The 12,500-nt window shown below is 35.4% G+C and overlaps 1 protein-coding gene across 9 annotated transcripts in view; it reads left to right on the forward strand.

The window, feature by feature from the left end:
- Positions 1-12,500, forward strand: part of LOC124951655 — a 164,755-nt gene that overhangs the window by 79,877 nt on the left and 72,378 nt on the right. For 6 of the 9 annotated variants that reach the window (XR_007101661.1, XM_047500400.1, XM_047500396.1 and 3 more), the window contains one exon: positions 315-460. The exons of 2 other annotated variants lie outside the window; for them this stretch is intronic. The gene's annotated coding sequence lies outside the window, so the exon portion shown is untranslated. Of the gene's footprint in view, positions 1-314; positions 461-11,764; positions 11,831-12,500 lie in introns of all 9 variants that reach the window. One more of the 9 variants, XM_047500397.1, reaches the window with a different exon arrangement.

Here is a 12,500-nt window from a genome sequence, read left to right on the forward strand (position 1 = left end):
CTTTAAAAGGGGTGGACGATGGAAGAGGGAAGGGAGGATGGGGGCAGGGTAGGGCGGGGATAAGTTACGAAGGACGGGCGTGCGTCATAGTCATTTTCCAACGCTAATGACATATTATACGTTACCTCGCGCGAATAATTGTCTCGTAAATTCATCTTTTATCTTTCTTTCTTTCTTTTTTTTTTTCCTCCCTTTCCTTTCTTTATTATCTTTTCCTTTCATCTTTTCTTCTTTTTTCTGCTTTTTCTTTTCTTTTCTTTTCTTTTCTTTTCTTTTTTTTTTTACCCGTTTCACTCTTGATTCTATGTTTACAGACTCGAACGAGAAAATACAAAACAAGATTAAGAGACGACGTGAATAAATTAACGGAGGATAAGGGTGACGAAAAAAAAACAAAAAAAAAAGAAAAAATAAGAGGTGAAACTGACGAGATGATGATGCATTCGAATTAAACGGGAGCGTGAGTTTTTTGATATATTATAATATTATATTATTGATATTTCTTATAATGAATAGCTATATCTTTTGTGATGATATTAGGGTGTGGTTGAAATAAACGATCGAACTTTTATATCATTGTTATTATACTTTTTCTTAAGAATTAATGATAATCGTATTAAGGGTTATTAAAGTTCGGTCAGATATTTCTTCAAAAACATATCCCTGTATTTATAAGATCCTTAAACATTTTTTATAATTACAAAAATCAAATGAATACTCTTCTACGTATTTTTAATACACACAAAAAATATATATATATATATATTTTTTTTTTCTTTTTAATTATTATTTTTGTTGTTCTCTAACAACAACAACAACAACAACAAAAAAATATATATATATATATACACATATAATACCTGTTGAGAATTTTTAACGATCATAAAAATTAAATGAGTATTCATGTATTTTTGATTTGCATATTTAATAATCAGCTTTAATTAATAACCAAAAAAAAAAAACTAAAAAAAGGAAACATATAATCATCACTTTTATATAGTCATACATATTATTTATATATATATATATATATATATTTATATATGGTTACAAAATTATATATAGAAGTATATAAATATATTTTATTTCAAATATGATAACAAGTAATCATTCGTAATGATGAATTATTTCAATTGCTTTTTATTAATTTTTAATTTACAAATGATATTAAGAAACATAATTTCATTTTCTATATCGTTCAAATAAATTATCTTCAAATAATAGTTTTATTTCAAAATTAATCCGTTTGAAATGAAAATAATAAATAATTCGATTAAATCAATCGTCAAACTAAGAATAATATTATTAGATGTATCGAGCTTCAATCCTTCGAAAGATATTCCTTTATTTTAAGATTCAATTGACAATAATCGATGTTCATAGAATCAAAAATAAAAGTGAAACACATTTTATCTCATTTCAATTTCTAAAGTAACGTGATGATTTAGAATTGAGAGAGAGAGAGAGAGAGAGAGAGAGAGAGAGAGAAAGAGAGAGAAAAAAAAGAAGCCAGAAATCATTTATCTCTTCAATTAAATTAACAAGTGATTATATTCAAATAACATGTAAATAAGGCAAATAATAATAATAATATATCGTCTTACTGCGATTATTTTTTAAATATTTTATTCAGATAATGCCCAAGATCCTGTATATATATATATATATATATATATATATATATATATATATCAAAAGCAATAAAGGGCAAAAAATTAAATCCCATTTGAACTGTTAATTAGGTACTAAATTATCCGATGAAACGATGATGCGCTTAAATTCTACCTGCATATGTACACACACGTACATACATACATACATACATGCATATATACGAAAAACAGAGGGGTAAATCGTGGAGACTGTCTTTAAAAAGGCGTGCCCAAATGAACTTGAAAGAGTAAAGCAGGTGCTTGCGTACGTCCATCCATCCATCCATTCGTCCATCCGTCCTTGCGTGCGTGTATACTACGGCAGAAATAGCAACAGCAACAGCAACAGCAACAGCAACAGCAACAGTAACAGTAACAGTAAGACCAGCAATAAGCATCGGGAACAGTACTACTCCGGTGGCAGTACCTGATCTGGTGCGTATCCTCGTCAGGCTGGAACGGCCGGTTGGTTGATCGAGCATCCGATCTGCGATGCTTTTGCCGAAGAAATCGAACTCTTCTTATCCTCACCTCAACTCACCTCACCTCACCTCACCTCACCTTACCTCACCTCATCTTACCTTACCTTACCTTACCTTACCTTACCTTACCTTACCTTACCTTACCTTACCTTACCTTACCTTACCTTACCTTATTTTACCTTACCTTACTTTACTTTACTTTACTTTACCTTACCCTCACCTTACCTCACCTCACCTATCGTCTCATCTCGTCTCGTCTGGTCTCGTCTCGTCTTGTCTCTTTTCTTCTCTTCTTCTTTTCTCTACCATACGTCTGATCATCCTTCGAGGTGACTCCATGTGGACGAGTTTCAAGAAAGGGAGGTACTATGGTGCTGAGTACTGCTGGCTGTTGGCTGGTTGCTGGCTGGTTGCTGGCTGCTGCTGGGAGATTCTGTGTTTCATGGGGACTGAGAATGTCAGGTGCTGAGGAGTAGCTGGGCAGAGGGGGATGAGGGGAGGGGGGGGGCAGGAGGGGGGGAGAGGGATAAGGCCGAAGAGGGAACACCACCAAGGAAGATATCTCGTTTCCTTAGTATGGAAATTAGCGAGGATCGCTTCTTCGAAGACGTTAATTCCATTAACGGATGTTTTCACGGCCGCCGAATCCCGTTTTTACGGTCTTTCGTTAACTCACGTGAAGAAGAAGAAGAAGAAGAAGAAGAAGAAATAGAAGTAGAAGAAGTAGAAGAAGATGACGAAGAAGAAGAAAAAGAAGAAGAAGAAGCCGGTAGTAGTCGCGTTAGTAGCGCAATAACTTAGTTCCTTTCCCGACAGCCTTTATGCATAATCCTGGAGAAGAAGGGGATAACCGGGGTGAGAGGAAGAGGGTGGAGGGGCTGGGGAATTAAAGGGAGTAGGTGAAGGGGAGGAGGAGGGAAAGAGAGAGAGAGAGAGAGAGAGAGGGTAGGAATGGACGAGAAAGCACTCATCACCGGCCCATAATAGAGGTACGCGTTGAGAGTAATTGACGAGCGAGGATCGACATTGTATGTTAAAAGGGGCACCCATGGTCTCTCTCTCTCTCTCTCTCTCTCTCTCTCTCTCTCTCATCGTCGACGTGGAAAGGCGAATTTCTCGCGATTATTAACGGGCTTCGGGGAAGTATTATATATCGAGAGAAAATTGTATCCTCTACTCTTCCTTTCTCTCTCTCTCTCTCTCTCTCTCTCTCTCTCTCTCTCCCCCTCTCCCTCCCTCTCTTTAGTTTCTTTCACGGGTTTTAACGCGTCCGCTCAGTTTCTTTTTTCTTTCCTTTTTTCTTTCTCCGTACCCTTCCCCCCCCCTCCCCTCGTTCTGTTCTTTTTTCCCCCTCCCCCCCTTTTTTTCTCTCTTTGGGGTTCTTTTTCTGTGATCCTTTTTTATTTATTTATTTATTTATTTAATTTTTTCTTTCTTTCTTTCTTTCTTTCTTTCTTTCTTCGTCGTGCTTCGTTTCGTTTTGTTCCGTTTCGGTTGCCTCAGAAGATGACGATGCTCAACTTAGTGTCGACCTTGAGCAAGATTCGCGCACAGTATTATTATTGACGTGTTTATTATATAGCAAAAGTTCGTTCGTCTAATTCTAATTTGTTGTTCACAATGGTCTGTGAGGGTATGGATTGAGAGAGGGTTGAAACGGGAATGGGGATGAGGATAGAAGAAGGGATAGGGGATAAAAGGGATAGAGGAAAAGGGGGGAGACAAGTGTAAAGTGTCCTTATTCATTATCATTTTTGTTCAACGTAGCATAATCATTTTTCGATCCTGTTCCGTTCGCTCATATACTCACGATAAAAAGAACATTCACGTATATCAAGTGAACGAGATTTTCTTCTTTTTTTTTTTTTTCTTTTTTTTTTTTTTGTCTTTTTCCTTTTCTTTTTTTATTTTCCTTCCTTTTCTTTATCTTTTCTTTAACGAAGAACAAATGATAAAGGATCATAATTATATGTATGTAACGTAATTAGTCGAATAGGGACATACATACGTATAGGTTTACATCTGACACACATACACATATATATTATATTATTTTTATTCATTTAAACGTATTAAAGCGTATACATAGCGTAAGGACGATGTTTCTTCTTTCGGAAAAGATTTCGTCGGATGTGCTTATTCGAGCGAAATTTCACTCCGGCGGACATAGCGGATAAACCTCTCCTTCCTCCGTCGTCGTTAAGGCACAGCGAGAGGACGAAAAAACGAAGCATCAGAGAGAGAGAGAGAGAGAGAGAGAGAGAGAGAAAGATAGAGAGAGAGAGAGAGACTTTGAGACACGGAGGTCGATGCACCATACGACGACGGGGAAAAGAATGTCCGAATCGATTCGCGTCTCTCTCTCTCTCTCTCTCTCTCTCTCTCTCTCTCTCTCAGTAAAATATAATACGGTATAACCCACGAAGAAGAAAATATCCTGCTGAGAATTTGAAGGATAAACTTGTGGCGATTAATACGAGACGAAAGAAATTGGTTAAATTCTATTTCGTAGTAGTGGTAGTAATGGTGGTAGTAGTAGTAGTAGTAGTAGTAGTAGTAGTAGTAGTAGTATGGGACTGATCAAACGAGAGAATTAATGGGCTTTACGATAAATCGTAAAATACCAAGTATAACTCCCCCTCCAACCCCATCCTATCCTAACCCTAAGCCCTCTACTACTCAACCCTTCCCACTTGTACTCTCCTCTTCTTGTGCCTCTTTCGAGCGGTCTGTGAAAAAAAGGTACTAAAAAGATTAAGGTTATACAAAAGAAAAGAAGAAAAAAGAAAAGGGAAAAAGAAAAGAAAAAAAAGAAAAAGAAGAGGATAAAGAGTAAGAGGAGAAAGGAGGAAAAAAATATAGCGATACCACTCGACAAGCTATATTATCATCGTCCTGTGTGCATCGCATCACTGGGCAAGTATTTCGTTTAGATTTAGGTCCTACGCCCATATACCATCACCCCCTTTTTTCTCTCCCCCTTTACGCCCCACTACTCTCTTTACTCTCCTTGCCAGTTTCTTTTTCTTCTTCTTCTTCCTCTTCTTCTTCTTCTTCTTCTTCTTCTTCTTCATCATCTTCTTCTACCACTTCTTCTTCTTCTTTCTTTCTTTCTTTCTTTCTTTCTTTCTTTCCTTCCTTTCTTTTTCTTTCTTTTTCTTTCTCTTTGGCTTCTTTTCTCTCCTTACTTTTTTTTTTTCTTTCTTTCTTTCCTTTCCTTTCCTTTCCTTTCCTTCTCATACATGGACACGAGATGGCCAAGCTCTGGAGGAGCCTCGACAAGTAGTAGCCGCGATGGTTTAGGGCGGACCGAAGGTTCGGCCTTCTCGGACATTGGCGCGAACGATCAGAAATATATTTTGTGAGGGGTTATATAAATGAATAGGTTTCACATCTTTTCTTCTTCTTCTACTTTGTCTTCTTTATCTTTCTCTCTCTCTCAATCTTCTAATTATTATATTCCTTTCGATACTACGATACAATTAGCGAAAGTGTTGGGATATATCGATTACGTGGGAGTTTATAATAAACAGTAGGTATTGATTTCGTTCGTTCATGTGTATGTGTATGTGGTTATTTGTGTGTGTGTGTGTGTGTATGTGTCTATCCTCGCAAGGGAGAAGGTGAAGGTGGAAGAGAAGGGTTGGAGGGATAGAAAATACATATCGTGATTTTACGACGTCGGCCAGACTCCATTGTGTCTTTCGAGATAGAAACGGATCTGCATGAGGATCCTTTCTTAAGAGATTGGCCCAACGCGGATCGTACTGCTTGTGCCCTCCTCGTGGCATGATCTCTGACCCTTTCGCGACTCCCAGAGTACATCGTAACGCAGCGGCGCTGCATCTATGTATGTATTCCACGTACGTACGTACGTATGTATGTACGTATTATGTATATATGTATATATGTGTACGTACGTACGTATGTAAGTATTTATGTATGTATGTATGTATGTATTTGTATATGTGTTGCTGCGGTTGCCACGATGACGTTGGAAACTTTCAAATGCTTTCTCGGATATACATAACGCTTACTTTACCTTTCGTAACGTGTCTTCCACGCCAGTGAGGTAAGAATACTTTGCGGAATCCTGTCTGGAAACTTGTAGAGTAAAAATTCTTAGAAACCCGATCGACCTCGATTTGTCGTATAAGAAATATAAGAAAAACAAAACAAAAAAGGAACATGTATTGAGAGATAGAGAAAAAGGGAAAAAGCAAAAGATAGATAGAAAGAGAGCGAGAGAGAGAGAGAGAGAGAGAGAGAGAGAGAGAGAGAGTATTTTGCTTGCAAGGTTGGCAACGTTAAAAAAAAAAAAGATAAAAGGAAAGAAATGAAAGAAATAAAACAAGCAAAAACAAACTAAGATATAAAGAAGAAGAGAGAAAGGGAGAGTGAGTGAATGAGCGAGAGAGAGAGAGAGAGAGAGAGAGAAAATTTTCAGAACGGGAATACGAAAAGCGAAAGGAAAAAATTTAGTATCTTTTACATACAGTACAATATCTCAGCAAAGACTAAAATAAAGAATATCCGTATTCATAGCGTGTGTGTGTGTGTTGTGTATACGCTCACGGATGCATTCGCGCACGTTCACAGTACAGAGAGACAAAGAGAGAGAGAGAGAGAGAGAGAGAGAGAGAGAGAGAGAGAGAGAAGAGAAGAAAAGAGAAGAGAAAAGTATATAAGTAAACTCATCGAGTCCGTCGTATCCTACGCCAATGTAAGGCGCGAAGGGAAGAATACGAAGGCACGAAAAAGAGTTTGCCATCGGGCGAACACTTTCCAGCGCGAGCTCGCTGAGTTCCACGACCGCGTTTCGGGACAACAGCACGCCGGTACCCAACCGTGAGGCCCCCCCGTCCTTGGTCCGTGTCAGTGGCATAGACCATAGAGGGCCCGTTCAAGGTCGAACCGAACGTTCACGAGTACTCGCGAAATCGCCCGAGGATTAGGCCGCTCGGGTATCGTTCGGAATCGCTCGTCTTAACTCGGCATTCTTCGTCGTGTTGCCCGTGCGACGGCACACGTGCAAGAGAGAGAGAAAGAGAGAGAAAGAGCAAGGGAGAGAGAGAAAAAGAAAAAGAGAGAGAAAAAGAAAAAGAGAGAGAAAGATTCTACGCGAACACCGAGACGAGGAGTGGGAATTGATGGGAGGCGATCGAGGGGCCTTACACCGAGTGTCATCCTATACCCGTGGGCCTGCCACGTCGTTTCGCCGCGTCTTAACGCACATTAATACACGTTATGCGTACACCAACACGCTGCGACACCGCTCGCGGTTTTCACCTCCCTTTTCCCATTTTTTTGTCTTGCTTCGTTACGTTTCGTTTCGTTTCGTTTCGTTTCGTTTCGTTTCGTTTCGTTTCGTTTCGTTTCGTTTCGTTTCGTTTCGTTTCGTTTCGTTTCATGTCGTTTCGTTTCGGTTTGTTTCGTTTTGTTTTCTTTTATTTATTTATTTATTTTTTTTTTATTTTTTTTATTATTATTATTATTTTTCTTATCATTCTCTTTTTTATTATTCTTATTTTTTTATTTTTTATTCTTTTTTTTTTTTTTTTTATTTTTTTTATTTTTTTTTTAATTCTTTTTGTTGGGTTTTCTTCTGGTTTCTTTTTTCTTTCTTTCTTTCTTTCTTTCTTTCTTTTTTTTCATTCCTCACTTCTCCCTTTTTCTCTTCTCCTTCTTTCCTCTTTTGCTCATCATCTCCTTATTTTCTCCTTTCCTCTCCTCCTCCTCCTCCCCGTCTCCCTCCTTTTACGTATATTCATCTTTTTCTTATTCTTATTTCTTATTTCTTATTTCTTATTCATATCCTTTGTCAGACCTTTCTCGTAGCTTCTTTGAGGTACGAAATTCTTGTTCGTGCATCAGACCTCCTTCTCCACCTCACCCTTCCCCTCCTCCCTCCCTCTCCACGTCTTCCCAATTCCGAGGTCCACAGTTCAGTGGAGTATTCATCATTGGAATTTTTCCGCTCGTTTGTAGATCTTTTTTCATTTTCTTTCCTTCTTTTTCTTTTTTTTTTTTATTCCCCTTAAAGAGACAAGAGATAGAATCGTTACAACCAATTATCACTCAATCGATTATCACCGCAAACGAATTTATCTTCTCTCTCTCTCTCTCTCTCTCTCCCTCCCTCTCTCTCTCTCTCTCTCTCTCTCTCTAATATAAGAGAAAATATAATAATCGAATAAATATAAATACTCGTTTAATAATTACGATTTTTGATTGAGTTGTATACCGTGCGTTCAGATAATATTTGCGATGTATCAGCCAACCTCGTTTTTTTTTTTTTTTTTTTTTTTTTTTTTTATTAGAGGTGTCCTCAGGCATTCCCCCCTCCCCTTCTCCTTCCTTGCTCCCCCCCGAATGAATTCTATTATCAAATCGATGAAATAGATCGTTCGAAATGGTTTACTACAAGCTGACTGGTTGTCTAGTTGTCTGATTGTCTGGTTGCTTGGGTGCTTGTTGGCTTAGTTGACCGACGGTCACAACGACAATGAGCGACGCTGTCACGTTCTAGCTCGTTCCGTATAACGGTCCACCTATCCAAATAAGCCTTCTTCGAGTCTACTATCGATAGTAGTCTGTCGTCGATAATACACCGATCGCCGAACATGCTTCGTTGGCATCCTTAACTTCGATAGGGCACTTAACTCTCTCGTTATACGTTTCTCTCATATTCGATTCGACTCGTTTGCGTTTGGTTGTCCTTTAAAGGACCCGCCATCCCGATAAGGGACATACAACGTCCGCGTTCTCGACAAGATAATATCTAAATTCCTTAATCGATACTCACCCTCATCCTCTCTCTCTCTCTCTCTCTCTCTTTCACTCGTTCTCGTTCTTTATTATTTTACTTTTACCTCGTTTACGAAATAGAAAGCAATTTCTTGTTTTTCTTTCTCTCTTTCATTTTTATTTTTTTATTTTTTTTTCTTCTTCTTTTTGGTTTCTTCTTCTTCTTCTTCTTCTTCTTCTTCTTCTTCTTCATTCCAAAATCTTTTCTGACTCGTATAATTATAAAGAGCATGAATACGTAAAGAAATATTTTTTTTTCTTTTTATTTTTTTTATTTTTTTTTTTTTCTTTTTTTTTTTCATTCGCGTTATTATAAACGGTAAATTAATGGAAGGTATTTATTATTGATCTTTTGGTAATATGATATAATTGTTAATTGTTCCTCATCGATTAATAAATGTGTCGGTGAAAATGTTTTATCAATTATCTCGATATTTTATTCTTGAATAGATATTATCGATGCTTTCAAATTCGATGATCAATTTTTAAATCAACGTCGCTCACATTATACAATCTACGTATCATTCGAGTGTCGATAAGGAAAAAAAAAAAAAAAACAAATAAATAAATAAATTAAATTAAATGAATTAGTTAATTAATGAATGTACGCGAATGAATGGTTAATTATTATAGTTTATCGATATAAATCAACCAAGTAATAATAATCATTAATCATAATAATAAATCCAACTAATGAATTCTTTTCTGCGGATTATTTTAATTAATAATTTGCTATCGAAAGAATGCATAACAATGTGGCGTTAATCATCGCGAGATAATTTTTTTCTCTTTTTTCCCTTTTTTATTTTAAATTACAATACCACGGTAGAATGTTCACTGTGGTAGAATTAACGGTTTTAAGTATACGACCTTGTCTATTCGATTCATCGTCATTATTATCTCAGACTTTTGTATGCCCTTCCCCTCTTCCACCACCACCACCACCACCACCACCACCATTACCACCACCCCTTCAACAACAACACCATCATCACCATCATCGTTTCCCTCCAATTAACAGAAAATATCTTATTATTCTTTTTATCTTTTAATTTCCCGTTTACATTGTTATTGCAGTAACAATTATACGTTTTGTTAGAAAGCATAATTGAAATGTTACTTTCATTCATCGGATATTATGGCATGTGTGAGATACATACGCATATACCGTAGCCGTAGATGATGAAAGTTACGATATGAGTTATCGAAAAAAAAAAAAAAAAAAAGAACCAATTAGTATAAAACGTTAATTAGAACGAACAATTCTAAATTCCTTCCTTGAATCAGCGATGTAATAATTATTAGAACGATATAACAGATAGGAATGAATCAGTATTATTTTATCGATCATTGTTCGAGCTAAACTTTCTTGTCCTTTCGTAAATTTTTATAAATAAGATAAACGTAATAATAGTAAAAAAAAAAGAAAAAAAAAAAAAAAAATTAAAAAAAGAAAGAAATAAATAAAAAGATAAATAAAAAAAAAAAAAAAGAAAAAAAAAATAAGAAGAAAAAACGTATGATGTTAAATGCAACGAGGAATAAATTACGAATGTTTTCTTTTCTTTTCTTTTTTTTTTTTTCTTTTTTTCTTTTTCTTTTTTTTTCTTTTTCTCACTTTTCTTTTCTCGATTTGTTTAATGGCGCACTTTAATTTTCATTCGTCTGAGTCGTGAGCATGACTATAATAAGTGAGAAAGAGAAAGAAAAATTAAGTAGAAAACATCAAGTAAGACGTAACGAGGAATAAATCAACGATATTTATCAATAATTTATTTTCATTAGCGAGTTGTAAGTTCGATGAGAAAAATAAGTAGAAAATATCGTGTCAGACCAAACGAAAGGGTAAATTAATATACATATGTGTATATATATATATATATTTACGATTTGACTAAGAATATTTAATTTTTATCCTGACGAAACGTGAGTTCGATTAAAAGGAAAGAAGAAAAAAAAAAAAAAAAAAAAAAAAATAAAAAAGGAAAAAAGAAAAAGGAAAGAGAAAGAGAAAATATAAAAGTAAATAACAAACGTCGATGATAAAACGCAATAACGAAGAATAAATTACGATAATAATTTCGATTTATTTTGACGAATTATATATATTATTATTATTGACGACGATTGTTCATAAATATGACATGAAAAAATAAGTAAGTAAAATCGAATTAAACATGACTGGGAATAAATTATAATATTTTTTTGATTTCTTCCTCTCTCTCTCTCTCTCTCCCTCTCCCTCTCTCTCTCTCTCTCTCTCTCGAATCATTTAGCAAAGCATCATTTTTATTTGACGCCAAATCATAAGTGTGACAATATTTCATTTGACATTTCGATGCTTCGATGACATTCCATTTTTCTCTCCCTCTCTCTCTCTCTCTCTCTCTCTCTCTCTCTCTTTAACTTTCTTCGATAGCGTCAGATAGTCGACATTAATATTAATTAGAAATAACGAATTAATAAGTGTGGGACGGCTCGTGTGAACGTGACCCCGAACCATCTTCGTTCGCCTCCTTGTATAAGCGTCGCGTTCTTACGGTTTAACGTTAGTATACGTATGTATACGTACTTACTTGTTCGAGCGCAGTTCGCGAGAACGCACAAAGAGACGGATAGGCACTTTAGCGAGGGAGGAGGATACCGGTTGGCATTCGAAGTAATCGCGGAATTTTCTCTGAGAGAGAGAGAGAGAGAGAGAGAGAGAGAGAGAGATAGAGAGAGAAAGAGAAAGAGAGAGAGAGAGAGAGAGAGAGTATAGTTGTATGTACGTTTACTCGACGTTTATGGTTGTGCGTGTAGATATACCTAACGTATGTGTAGGTTCAAGTCGAAGGGTGGAAAGGGGACAGCAGAAAGAAGAACCTCTTTAGGGATCGACGCGCTTGGGTAAGTAGCTAACTTCTCTCGGAAATGAGAATGAGCAAAGTAGAGAAAATAGAAATAAATAAAGTGAGAGAGATGGGAATAGAGAGAGAGAGAGAGAGAGAGAGAGAGGGAGAGAGAGGGAGAAGAGATTGATTCTTTTCTACTTGCGATTTATTTATTCACTTATTTTTGCTTTTTTTTTTTGTTTTTTTTTTTTTTTTTTTTCTTGTTTTATTTAATTTTATTTAATTTTATTTTTATTTATTTATTTTTTTTCTTTTCTTTTTTTTTCTTTTTCTTTAATTTTTATTATTATTATTATTATTATTATTATTATTATTATTATTACTATTATTATTATTATTATTATTATTATCAGTAACACGGGGATATCTGATGGATGTACGAGATGAAAAAAAGATGAACGATTTAATATGTTTATATGTTTAATACGTATGACAAAATTTTAAAATAATTATATTTGATTTATATAATTTTTGAGTGCTTGAATATATATATATATATATATATATATATATATAGTAATAAATAAAATCGTTGTATATATTAACGAATAGGACAATACGCACGTACGGTACATACGTATGTTTATAGTTTGTATTATATGTAATAAAAACGTTTATAATAATTTACGTAATAATATTTACATGATATAAATTTTATAATTATA

Source organism: Vespa velutina, chromosome 9 (assembly GCF_912470025.1).
Source record: "Vespa velutina chromosome 9, iVesVel2.1, whole genome shotgun sequence".
Lineage (NCBI taxonomy): Eukaryota > Metazoa > Arthropoda > Insecta > Hymenoptera > Vespidae > Vespa > Vespa velutina.